Genomic DNA, 13,925 nt, shown 5'->3' with positions numbered 1-13,925 from the left:
AAGAAGTATCAAAAGCTCAGCTGCCAGGGCAAGAACATCTCTGCATTGACAGTGCTGTGTAGGTCCATTGATCACCTGGCATGGGTCTCATACACCCTGTCTTTTTGGATCCCCATGGTGTGATGAAGGGAGTGCCAAGATGCAGCTGTGCCTTCCCGTGAAGCTCCACAACAAGAGCAGCAGCAGCCAGCCATGCGATGAAGGGCCCACATTGTAAAAGAGTGTACCGGACTCGGAAATTTGAATGTTGTTGAACTGAGCGGCATTGACAGCAAAGAATATGGCTCCCCAGGGAGGCTGACATTTGCACCCTGCTGCAGGATGGGTTGCAACCTGTGGGATTGGACGGTCACCCTTTCGATTGGCTCTGAAGATCACATTGGCACTGAAATTTTACGCACCTGAATATTTTCAAGGATCCTCTGGGGACTTGTGTGGGGTCTCACAGGCAGCAGTCCACCCCTGAAACAACAAGGTGACCAATGTCCAATTCAAGAGGGCCAGTGACTATGTGCACTACCAGACTGACCCTGACAGTCAGACAGAGAGGGATATTGGATTCGTCGCCATCACTGCGTTTCCACACGTTAGGGTTAGGGTTAAGGTGCAAGGTCTGATAGATTGCATGCACATGGCCATCAAGGCTCCCAAGGACCAGCCAGCTACTTTCATCAACAGGAAGGGCTTCCATTCAATGAACATTCAACTGGTCTGCGACCATCGAAAGCATTTCCTGCAGGTGTGTGTCCATTTCCCGGGAAGCAGCCACGACATCTACATACTTAGACAGTCCCAGCTAATGCAGCTCTTCAGACACCCCGCTCACCTTCAGTCAAGAATTCTCGGGGACAAGTACTACCCATTGAATACTTGGCTACTGACACCTGTGAAGAAACCTCACAATGCAGCAGAGGAGAGGTACAACACCTACCATGACTCCACCCGAGCAACCATCGAGCAGGCAATTGGGCTTCTGAAGATAAGATTCCACTGCCTCAATTGATCCAGTGGAGCCCTGCAGTTTACCCCAGCGAGGGTCTCAGGTGTCGTGGTGGTCTGCTGTACTCGGTACAATCTAGCACTGCGGGGGGGCTGCGGGGGGTGGGGAGGCCCTGCATGATGATGAGATGCCTGAGCGTCAGTCCTTCATTGACGAGGCGGGCATGAAGGAGGGAGATGAGCAAGCAGCACTGGATGTTAAAACCCTTGCACCGGATTCCAGGCAGATTGAAGGAGACAAGAGATAATCTCATAATTGCCCACTTCCAGCCTCCCTGATTCCCACTCACAAAGGAAGCAATAAACACTCCTGTAAATGCATGTAGTCTGTCACCTCCTTTCCATTTGTGTTCCCTGACTTGCACCCAGCTGCAAAGCATGCTGGTGCTCATTGGAGATCATATATTAATGAGGCCTGTGGTTACATTAATATTCCACTAAGGGGAAGGGGGAAGTCAACAGCTCACAATTAAGCCATAATGGAAAAATAAATTTGAAACAACGATCATCAATGACTTGAACAGAATAACTTTATATTATTCAATACATGTCCGATGTCAGACACCTATGGATCCCCGAGTCTGGCTACATGATGTTCCAATGAGATCTGAGCCCACTGACAGCTCCTGGGCTGGAGACAGGCTGCGCCTTGGCCTCGGATGACTTTGGCGGCCGTCCTCTGGCTGCCTGAGGCCTGTAGAGCCCTGGCTGCCTGAGGGTTTCATGCAAAGGTGCAGACTCTCCTTAGGTGTTACGGCTGCTGGAGCTGGGCTCAATGGCAGAGGGGCTGAGGAACCGCTGTCCACAGTCTGAGTTCCCTGAGGGGAGCTCCCAGCTGTGAAAGCCAGCTGCTCTTCTTTCCTTTCAAGGCTCTTTTGAACTGCTCATCTCACTAGAGAAGGAAAAGGAGCTGGAGAAGTCTCCAGGTGCCTTGTCCTTCTCTCGCCCTGACACTGCTGAGTTGAGCTCGTGGCCAAGGTGATGATGTGCAGGTTTGTGGGATCTGTCTCTCCATGAACTTCGCCAACCTCTCAATGGAGAAAGCCATTTTTTCACATGCCTGAGACAGGAAAACACTCATGGTATGTATGAACTCTTCCATCGTCCGATCATGGCCGCACATTGCCTTTGGCAGCTCCACCAGATGTTGTCTTAGCACTCTGTACAGTTCCAGCATGCCCTGTGCTGTCAATATCAGAGGCTCATCATGAGCCTGGGGCTCAGCATGGGCGTGGCCACCCACAGTCCTCTGACTGTCAGGGGTTTTGGCTGTCTGTCTCACGCTGCTGCTCGGGTGCTTGTGCGGTACTCTAACCTGCTTGTAATCCTGATACAACAGCCAAGTGGAAACCCACCAAGGTGAAAGTATCTGCGCTGGTGAAAGGTGCAGGAGAGTCGAGTGATAGTGCATTTTCTGAGTGCTTCTCCTCCCCAGAGGTGGACGATGTGATGTACGTGGGACTGGAGTTGGGTTTTGCCAAGTTTGATAAGAGATATGAGGCAAAGACTGAGACAAAGGCAGCATGCTGTTGAACATAATGGACTCATTGTTCTGTTTTACCTCCACTTGTTCTTTCAACTCCCTCTGCTGGCTCATGTCTGCATGGTACCCTCATTGGGCAATGTGTACAATGCAGTTCTCAAAACACGACCTCACTTCCCTTCTTATTAAATGAGAAACATAGCATTCTTCAATGGTTTGTTTCCAGACAACTGTAAACAATAAACTTAAACGTAAATTGTTCACTTTGTAACATAGTTACTTAAGTGTGGTCACGTTTTCACTCACGTTTGGATATTATTTACTGGTGTTGTCCCATTTGAATCATGTTCTTCATTTGAGGTGTTGATGTCAGAATTGGATTCAATGCTTCCGATGTTTTCAGTGCTTTGAAGAATGGCACCTTTCTTGTGATGATTTGTGAACTGCACTTAACAGTGATCATTGATCCTTTTGTGTTGGTCACAACAAACGGTTGGATGTCATGAAGGTTGTTTCCTTTCCAACATTACCATGTTTATCTTTATCTCCTGGCTTTAGCGGTGTAGCTCTAAATTTCATGTTTGCTCTGCATTTAACTTCATTCCATCATTCTGTTCTTGATCACATTTGCATTTTATGGCTCAAAAAGATGTGTTCATAGTTTGCAACCTTCACCTTTAGGCAAACATACTCTGCTACCATGTTCTCCTCCAGGAAGCCAGGCGGTGAAGGATAAAAGTGGAGCCTAATCTTAAGAGACTCTGTAAGTTTTTATTTACAGAGCTCCATATTACAAGCATACACCTCTAAACCCACCCACCACAGTTTCAGTCTGCTCCTATTCATAGGAGCACTTGTGAATCCCCAGTTCATGTACTTGTACAACAGTCCATGGCGTTGGGCTCCCTATCCTTGGAAGAAGACATCATCCCAGTGGCCTACCACCTCATGACCTTCATTCTTGAGGTGCACTCCTCTCATCTCTCTGCAATCACGGTGAGTTGACTTCAAAAACATGTTAGTGCATTGCCCACTGTGTGCTGATGCTCAATGATTCTCCTCTTCATCAATGGCCCAAGGGGTTCAGCATCAGTGTCCAGCTGAGCAGAGCTTGGTGAAGTCTGCACCCTCCAACTCTACACTTCCATCATCTGCTCCTGCTCACTTGTGAAATGAGACTCCAGATGAAGACTCAACTATCGCTCTTACTGTTCCCACTGAAGTGTGAGTACCTGAATCAGTATGTGGTGTGAATGTGTCCCATGATGATGCCCCCTGAGAAGGACTCAGTTCTGCTGCTGCATGTGTAAAGGCCCAATTGGAGACAGAAGAAATGAATTAGTCCTGGCAAGGTAAGAATGTTGCATGTTATCATGATGAAGATGATCATATTTCACCCACTGTTGAAACCAAATGAACATGACTGAGTGCATACATGTGAGTTTGACCAGGTAGCTGAGAGCTCCCTGTCTGCCCATCTCCTACAGCCAGGGGCATTGCACATCCACTTATTCCAACACCTCCTCCTCTACAGTTGTGTGCTGCATGATCCATGAAAGGCCCCCGCTGGTTCTCTAACTTAGTGCTCAGAGGGAAAGAAGAGTCTTATGAGTGAGTGTAATGGCATGTGCTCATCTGATGGATGGAGTGCATTTGGTGAGGGTGACTATGAGGGAGAGGCATGACTTTGTACAAGAGTAAGGGTGAGTGACAGTGGTAAATGGATAGATGGGCATGTGAGGAAATGCACAGAAAGAGAAGGATGAGTGCACCTGCAAGGTAAGTGACTGTGAGGAGCGATGTTTTCGAGTAGGCTTAAGAACATAAACTGAGGGAAAGGGGTGATATGCTCAGCAGGATAGAGGTGAATGTGCCACTGTGCTCACCAAGGGGGGCAGTTGCGGGCGTAAGAGGTCAGAGAACTGAACAATTCTGTGATGAGGTCAAAGGTTGGAGGTAACAGAGACAAAAACAAGGGAAGCTGCAAAGGGATTTAAAGATATTAAATTTTCAACATCGGATAGCCAGAAGGCATGGGAGCACCAGAGACCATTGTAGGTCAACAGGGCAGGGCTAATAAATGTGAAGGGCGTAGTGCGTGTTCGGATAGGGGCTCAAGTTTTCCAATATGCTGAAATTTCGAGAATGTGCAGAATGGGAGCCAAGCTGGGAGACCTTGAATTTAATTAATAAATCTGGAATTAAAAAGCTAGTCTAATGATGGCCATGAAACCATTGTCGATTGTTCTAAAAACCCGACTGGTTCACTAATGTCCTTTAGGGAAGGAAATCAGATCTCCTTACCTGGTCTGGCCGACATGTGACCTCAGACCCACAGCAATGTGTTTGACCCTTACATGCCCTCTGAAATGGCCTCGCAAGCCACTCATTTGTATCTCACCGCTACAAAGTCATTAAAAAGGAATGAAACCGGGCGGACCACCTGGCATCGACCCAGCCCTGTCGACCCTGCAAAGTCCTCCTTACTAACATCTGGGGGCTTGTGCCAAAGTTGGGAGAGCTGTCTCACAGACGAGTCAAGCAACAGCCTGATATAGTCATACTCACGGAATCATACCTTACAGACAATGTCCCAGACACTGCCATCACCATCCCCGGGTATGTCCTGTCCCACTGGCAGGACAGATCCACCAGAGGTGGTGACACAGTGGTATACAGTAGGGAGGGAGTTGCGCGGGGAGTCCTCAACATCGACTCTGGACCCCATGAAGTTTCATGGCATCAGATGAAACATGGACAAGGAAACCTCTTGCTGATTACCACCTACCGGCCTCCCTCAGATGATGACTCAGTACTCCTCCATGTTGAACAGCACTTGGAGGAAGCACAGAGGGTGGCGATGGCACAAAATGTACTCTGGGTGGGGGACTGCAATGTTCATCATCAAGAGTGGCTCGGTAGCACCACTACTGACCGAGCTGGCCAAGTCCTAAAGGACATATCTGCTGGACTGGGTATGCGGCAGGTGGTGAGCGAAGCAACAAGAGGGGAAAACATACTTGACCTCGTCCTCACCAATCTGCCTGCCGCAGATGCATCTGTCCATGACACTATTGGTAGGAGTCCTTGTGGAGACAGTCCTTGTGGAGACCAAGTTCCATCTTCACATTGAAGATACCCTCCATCGTGATGTGTGGCACTACCACCGTGCTAAATGGGATAGATTTCAAACAGATCGAGCAGTGCAAAACTGGGTATCCATGAGGCGCTGTGAGCCATCAGCAGCAGCAGAATTGTACTCAACCAGAATCTGTAACCACATGGCCCGGCATATCCCCCCCCATTACCATAAAGCCAGGAGACCAACCCTGGTTTAATGAAGAGTCCAGGAGGGCATACCAGGAGCAGCACCAGGCATAACTCAAAATGAGGTGTCAACCTGGTGAAGCTACAACACAGGACTATCTGCGTGCCAAACTACGGAAGCAGCATGCGATAGACAGAGCTAAGTGATCCCATAACCAACGGATCAGATCTAAGCTCTGCAGTCCTGCCACATCCAGCCATGAATGGTAGTGGACAATTAAACAACTAACTGGAGGAGGTGGCTCCACAAATATCCACATCCTCAATGATGGGGGAGCCCAGCACATCAGTGCGAAAGATAAGGCTGAAGCATTTGCAACAATCTTCAGCCAGAAGTGCTGAGTTGATGATCCATCTCGGCCTCCTCCTGAAGTCCCCAGCATCATAGATGCCAGGCTTCAGCCAATTTGATTCACTCTGTATGATATCAAGAAACGACTGAAGGCACTGGATACGGCAAAAGCTATGGGCCCTGATAATATTCCGGCAATAGTTCTGAAGACCTGTGCTCCAGAACTTGCCGCGCCCTGAGCCAAGCAGTTCCAGTACAGCTACAACACTGGCATCTACCCTGCAATGTGGAAAATTGCCCAGGTATGTCCTGTACACAAACAGCAGGACAAGTCCAACCCAACCAATTACCGCCCCATGAGCCTACTCTCAATCATCAGTAAAGTGATGGAAGGTGACATCAACAGTGCTATCAAGTGGCACTTGCTTAGCAATAACCTGCTCAGTGACGCTCAGTTTGGGTTCCACCAGGGCCAATCAGCTCCTGACCTCATTACAGCCTTGGTTCAAACAGGGACAAAAGAGATGAACTCAAGAGGTGAGGTGAGCATGACTGCCCTTGACATCAAGGCAGCATTTGACCGAGTATGGCATCAAGGAGCCCTTGCAAAACTAAGGTCAATGGGAATCAGGGGGAAAACCTTCCGCTGGCTGGAGTCATACCGAGTGGAAAGGAAGATGGCTGCGGTTGTTGGAGGTCAATCATCTGAGCTCCAGGACATCACTGCAGGAGTTCCTCAGGGTAGTGTCCTAGGCCCAACCATCTTCAGCTGCTTCATCAATGACCTTCCTTCAATTTTCAGGTCAGAAGTGGGGATATTCGCTGCTGATTGCATAAATGTTCAGCACCATTCGTGACTCCTCAGATACTGAAGCAGTCCGTGTAGAAATGCAGCAAGACCTGGACAATATCCAGGCTTGGGCTGATAAGTGGCAAGCAACATTCACGCCACACAAGTGCCAGGCCATGACCATCTCCAACAAGAGAGAGTCTAACCATCTCCCCTTGACATTCAATGGCATTACCATTGCTGAATCCACCTCTATCAACATCCTAGGGGCTACAGGTGACCAGAAACTGAACTGGAGTAGCCATATAAATACCGTGGGTACAAGATCAGGTCAGAGGCTAGGAATCCTGAAGCGAATAAACCACCTCCTGACTCCCCAAAGCCTGTCCACCATCTACAAGGTACAAGTCAGGAGTGCGACGGAATACTCTCCACTTGCCTGGATGTGTGCAGCTCCAACAACACTCAAGAAGCTCGACACCATCCAGGACAAAGCAGCCTGCTTGATTGGCACCCCATCTACAAACATTCACTCCCTCCACCACCGACACACAGTGGCAGCAGTGTGTACCATCTACAAGATGCACTGCAGCAATGCACCAAGGCTCCTTAGACATTACCTTCCAAACCCGCGACCTCTAGCAACTAGAAAAACAAGGGCAGCAAATGCATGGGAACACCACCACCTGCAAGTTCCCCTCCAAGTCACACACCATCCTGACTTGGAACTATATCGCCGTTATTTCACTGTCGCTGGGTCAAAATCCTGGAACTCCCTTCCTAACAGCACTGTGGGTGTACCTACCCCAAATGTGGTTCAAGAATGCAGCTCACCACCACCTTCTCAAGGCCAATTAGGGATGGGCAATAAATACTGGCCTGGCCAGTGATGCCCACATCCCATAAATGAATTATAAAAAAGCATCGGAATAATTAAATCTGAAAGTGACAAAGGCACGCTCCCTCTTTAAAACCCATCTCTTTGATGAAGCTTTGTTCTCCCCTCCTCATCTTTCAGTCCTTAGTTCAGCACCATCTTCTTTCTGTCTCTGTGAGGCACCTTGGGGCATCGTTCTATGCTTTAGGTGGTGTATAAATACAGTATGTTGGTCCAACACACAGGTGTTCACAGATATCACAATGTATAGCTTCTTTATATTTACTGATTGCAAAATAGAAAATGAGGTTTGAAAGAAGTCTATATTGCTAATACCTAAGCTCCTCAATTGGCAAAGAAAAGAATAAGTTAGTTTTTAACTCTTTCTGTGTCAAATACACCAGGCAAATCACTAAAAATGTCTAGAAATTGCTAATATTTAATATTGAATTGAAAGGACATGGTCCAGGCAAAATTTATATGCCATAGATCAAAGCTACCCCTCTATCAGGGTCATATTCAATTATATTTTCTGCAGAATATCTTCATTGAAGGTGGTGTCAGCTCCAGTGAATTATTTTTATTCCATGATGAGCATGTGAAATGTCACATGAATGCCTCCAATTGTTTGTTCAATGAACTGTAATTAATATTAATGATGATGTAACTAACATCTCACTGGAGAGGTGCCTCCTGTATAAAAACATGGCTCCTCTGAATATTACATGTAATCAGGCAGAGTTATTGTCTCAGGCACAAACAGAAACCATCACATCTCATGAAAATGCGTGAACCAACAATATTTCATCAGATAGAAGAGATTTACTATGCTGTACTTGCAGTTGTTGGAGTTCTTGGTAAGCGAATTAACCATTTAATGTAAGAAAATAACTTTTGAAATGTAAATTTAACCAGATTATTTTGAATTTTTTTTCATTTTTTAGAACTCTGTTCAAAACCTTGTTTTGCTGATTACAGTCTTCAGTTTTGGGACGAATGCCTGACTTTTTTCAGTAATTATTTTGATTGATTCGATTGATTTATGAACAAACCATAAATGGCAACTGTTTACATAGGGAAATGCCATTATAAATGTTTACATCAGAAGTTTCAATACTAAATGTTGGCAGGAAGTGTGACCAAAAATGATGGGTTTGTGTGCAGTAACTAGATATATTCCCCTTGACCCTTACTGGGGTCATATTTTGAGCAGGTAGACTGGCCCTATCCTAAAAGTAACTAAACATCCAGGGCTCCGTCTGGTGAGCTGTCAGAATCTGTCCAATTTTAAAACCAGAGTTCATTAACCATCAGCCCTTCTTCAATTGCCTCATCTTCCTGCTCTCCCCACATACATTCAACTCTGTTGCGACAGCAAAGTCTGAATTAATTCTGAAGTTCAACTTCTTCAGTAAATAATGTATCTAAGTCCATTCTTCCCCTTACCCTTGTACTCTGATATTTGTTCGGATTCATGCTATCATTTCTTTACTGAGTTCCAAAATAATTATTGATTTTTGAAATATATCTCCAGAACAAAATGCTGACACAGCTATAAATGATTCAATTGCCTTGATATTGCGAAGCTTTCGTGGTTATTATCACATTGCTGATGGTGGGAGCTTGCTGAATGAACATTAGCTTCTGCATTTCCTATATTATAACAGTGACTACACCTCAAAAGTAAAAGTACTTCTTTGGCTATAACACAATTTGGGATGCCCTGAAGTTGTGAATGGAGCTACATAAATGCAAGTCTCTTTTGTACTGACCACACAATTCTTCTCAATCTAGCGCTGTCTTTGGGATCATGATCCATAAATCCCATGCTCTCTTCAATCCCTGGCTATAATCACCTTGCACCCTGGTATCACTAGCTGTAATTTCCTGCCTCTCAGACCGCTGTGTGTGACTCACTTGCTCTCTGACATCCTTATCTGGAACGAGGTTTGTAAGTGGATAGACATGTCTAACCTAGTTGAACATTTGGAGGAGGTAACTAACATGTACATAAGGGAGTCTCCGCTTTTCACTGTATCTATTGATAAGCTTGATGATGAAATAGAGAGCTGCATATGCAAGTTTTCCGACAACATTATGTTAGATGGCACAGAAAGTTGCAAAAGGACATTAATTGCTTGAGTGAGAGTGCAAAACTACGTCAGATGGAGTTTAACGTGGGAAAGTACGAAGTCAATCAATTTGAACCTAAGAAATATTGATCAAAGTATTTCAAATGGGGACAAGCTTGGAACTGTGGATCAGAAGAGAAACTTGGGGTCTAAACATAGAAATGAATAAAAGCTGGGAGACACACATTAAAAAATAATTAAACTGTCAAATGGAATGTTATCCATTATTTCAAGGTTGGCTGGAATACAAATGGAAGGAAATTAAGTTACAGCTGTACAGGTCTCTGGTTAGACCCCATTTGGAGTTATTGAATTCAGTTCTGAGCTCCTCACCTCAGGAAGGATATATTGGCCTTTGAGGTGGTGCAGCGCAGAATCATAAGACTGATAGCTTTCCTGAAAGGGTTAAATTTGAGCACAGGTTGAAAAGACTAGGCTTGTATTCCCTTGACTATCAAAGATTAAGGAGTCAACTAATTGAAATGTTCAACTTGATTAAAGGACTTGATAGGGTAAATAGAGAGGAACTAGTTCTTCTGGTGGGGGATCCAGAACAAGGGGGCACCACATTAAAATTAGTGCCAGGCTGTTCAGGGGTGATGTCAGGAAGCACTTCCTAACACAAAGGGTAATGGAAATGAGGAACTCTTTCCCTCAAAATCTAGCTCCATCTAAAATTTCAAAAACGATGTTGATAGACTATTGCTAGACAAGGATATTGAAGGTTTAGGAACCGATGGAGTTAAATTAAATTAAGGTACAGAGCAGCAATGATCTAATTGAATGGCAGAATAAATTCAATGGGCTGAATGGTCAACTCACCTTCTAGCGTCCCCATGTTCCTATGTAATTCCCATGTTCTCTGAGATGGTTATCTATAAATATTTTTGTTCCATTTATTCCAGTTAACTCAGTGGCCATTCTGATCCTGTCACGGGGAAAGTGCGGACTCTCCAAATGTATCACCCACTACCTGGTGGCCATGGCAGTGGCAGATCTACTGGTCGTTTTCACTGATGTGATACTGTTTACAGTTATTCCTTTTCATTTCCCAGGGACTTACCTGGACACCACTCCTGCAGTTTCTCTCATCCACGTCCTGCTTTCTGCAGCCACAGACATTTCTGTCTGGTTCACCGTCGCTTTCACCTTTGATCGATTTGTTACAATTTGTTGCCCAAAGCTGAAAACAAAATATTGCACAGAGCAAAATGCGGCCGTGGTTATAACGACAATGAGTGTGTTGTTCTGCTTGAAAAATATTCCTTGGTACTTCATATATGAATCTGAATATATAATTGACAATGTACCCTGGGGCTATACTGTATCACTGAGCTTTAACACCGAAGCTGCCTGGACAGCATTTGAGAGCCTCAGTATTATTTTAACCCCTTTCCTTCCATTCGTTCTGATTTTACTGCTCAATGCTCTGACTGTCAGATACATTTTAGTGGCCAGCAGAATCCGCAGGAAACTACTGGATCACAGCAAGAGTGAGAATCACACTGACCCAGAGATGGAGAACCGAAGGAAATCCATCATTTTAATGTTCACTATATCTGGCAGTTTTATACTGTTATGGATGACAAATGCAACATTTTTCCTTTATTGGAGAATTGCTAAAATTTATTATTACACAGATCCCCATGATCCTGCATATATCACTGAACAATCTGGCTACATGCTGCAGCTATTGAGCACCTGCACCAACACCTGTATTTACGCAGTGACCCAGACTAAATTCAGAGAGCAGCTGAAGAATGCAGTCAAATATCCATTCACTGCAATTGGTAAATTATTTAAATAATTAAAGCAGATCACCTAAAATTAGAGCTGCCTTTCTATCACTGACTCTGGTTACAGAACTTCTTCATCTATTTACTCTCCACAATATTCTGCAACAGATCACTGCATCTACTTTGTTTCCGAGACTATGAGTGACCTCATCTCCTCTAGAGATCTTCCCCTATGGCCTCCAGGCTCATGGTTCCCAACCCTGCACGTCCTACTTTCCTTCCTAAATTCCACAAACCGGACTGCTCTGGTAAACCCATCGGATCGGTCTGTTCTTGTCACCCGGAATTTATTTCTTCCTATCTTGAGGATAGGTTATCACTCCCTTTCCAATCTCCTCCAACCAATATCCGTGCCTCATCTGTCCCTCTCCATCACTTCAACACTTTCCAGTTTCATCAGCTTTGCATTAAAATTCAACACTTCTCCTACTTTAACCAGGTTCATCACCAACACCTCCCTTCACTTTCTCAACTTCTCTATCTTCATTTCAGGAAATAGGACATCCATTAATATCTATGCGGGGAGACAGTGGCATCGTGGTAATGTCACTGGTTGAAGAATCCAGAGGCCCAGGCTAATTCTCTGGGGACATGGATTCATATTCCACCATGGGAATTGGTGGAATTTAAATTCAATTCATTCATAAAATTCTATTAATTAATAAAATAAAAACTGGAATTGAGAACTACTATCAATAATGGTGCCATGAAACTATTATCAGGTGTTATAAAATCCTATCTGGTTCACTGATGTCCGTTAGGGAAGGAGATCTGCTGTCCTTACCTGCTCTGCCCGACATCTGACTCCAGACCCACAACAATGTGGTTGATTCTTAACTGTCCTCTGAAATGGCCGAACAAGTCACTCAGCTGTCAAGAACAATTAGGGATGGGCAACAAATGCTGGCCTTGCCAATGACGCCTACGTCACATAAAAGTTTTGAAAAAGCCACTGACTCCCACAGCTACCTTGATTACCATACTTCCAACGCGCTTCCTGCAAGAGCTCTATTACATCCTGCCAGTTCCTCTGTGTCCATCACCTCAGACCAGATGATAAAACTTCCACACCATATGACTTCCTGTTTCTTCAACTGAGCATTCATCTTCACCAAGGTTGACAGGGCCCTTTATCATATTCATCCCATTATACACACTTTTCTCCTCACTACTGCAGATCCCTGATAGGTTTCCCCTTATCCTCAACTTCCACCCCATCAGCCTCCATGTTCAATTGATCATTCTCTGCCATTTCTGCCACCAAATACGTCTTCCTTTCCCCTCCCCATTCGGTATCTGGAAAGGACGAAACAAATCGTAAGAGTTAGCATGAAAAGAAACTTGAAAAGGATACCAAAATCAAGACAAATGTTTTTGTGTTTATATTTGGAAAATGAGAGTCGTTAAGAGCAATGTGGGACTCTTAAAACTGATGGTGATGAAATTATAAATGAAAATAACGAAGTGGCATATATGTTAAATAAGTCCTTTGCATCAGTATGTAGTATATATAAATGTTTGTAGTATATATAAATGATTTGGAGGAAAATGTAGCTGGTCTGATTAGTAAGTTTGCGGACGACACAAAGGTTGGTGGAGTTGCGGATAATGATGAGGATTGTCAGAGGATACAGCAGGATATAGATCGCTTGGAAACCTGGGCGGAGAAATGGCAGATGGCGTTTAATCCGGACAAATGTAAGGTAATGCATGGTGGAAGGTCTAATGCAGGTGGGAGGTATACAGTAAATGGCAGAACCCTTAGGAGTATTGTAAGGCAGAGAGATCTGGGCGTACAGGTCCACAGGTCACTGAAAGTGGCAAGGCAGGTGGATAAGGTAGTCAAGAAGGCATACGGCATGCTTGCCTTCATCGGTCGGGGCATAGAGTATAAAAATTGGCAAGTCATGTTGCAGCTGTACAGAACTTTAGTTAGGCCACACTTAGAATATTGCGTTCATTTATGGACGCCACACTACCAGAAGGACGTGGAGGCTTTGGAGAGGGTACAGAGGAGGTGTACCAGGATGTTGCCCGGTCTGGAGTGCATTAGCTATGAGGAGAGGTTGGAAAAACTCGGATTGTTTTCACTGGAACGACGGAGGTGGAGGGGCGACATGATAGAGGTTTACAAAGTTATGAGCGGCATGGACAGAGTGGATAGTCAGAAGCTTTTTCCCAGGGTGGAAGAGTCAGTTACTAGGGGACATAGGTTTAAGGTGTGAGGAG

General features: G+C 45.0%; 1 pseudogene; it reads left to right on the top strand.

Moving 5' to 3' along the window:
• Nucleotides 1–8,552: 8,552 nt before the first annotated feature.
• Nucleotides 8,553–11,725, top strand: LOC137373368 (probable G-protein coupled receptor 139; annotated as a pseudogene).
• Nucleotides 11,726–13,925: the final 2,200 nt, after the last annotated feature.

Source organism: Heterodontus francisci, chromosome 9 (genome assembly GCF_036365525.1).
Source record: "Heterodontus francisci isolate sHetFra1 chromosome 9, sHetFra1.hap1, whole genome shotgun sequence".
NCBI lineage: Eukaryota > Metazoa > Chordata > Chondrichthyes > Heterodontiformes > Heterodontidae > Heterodontus > Heterodontus francisci.
The sequence above is the reverse complement of the archived record's forward strand: the minus strand, read 5'-3'. Positions and strand labels throughout refer to the sequence as shown.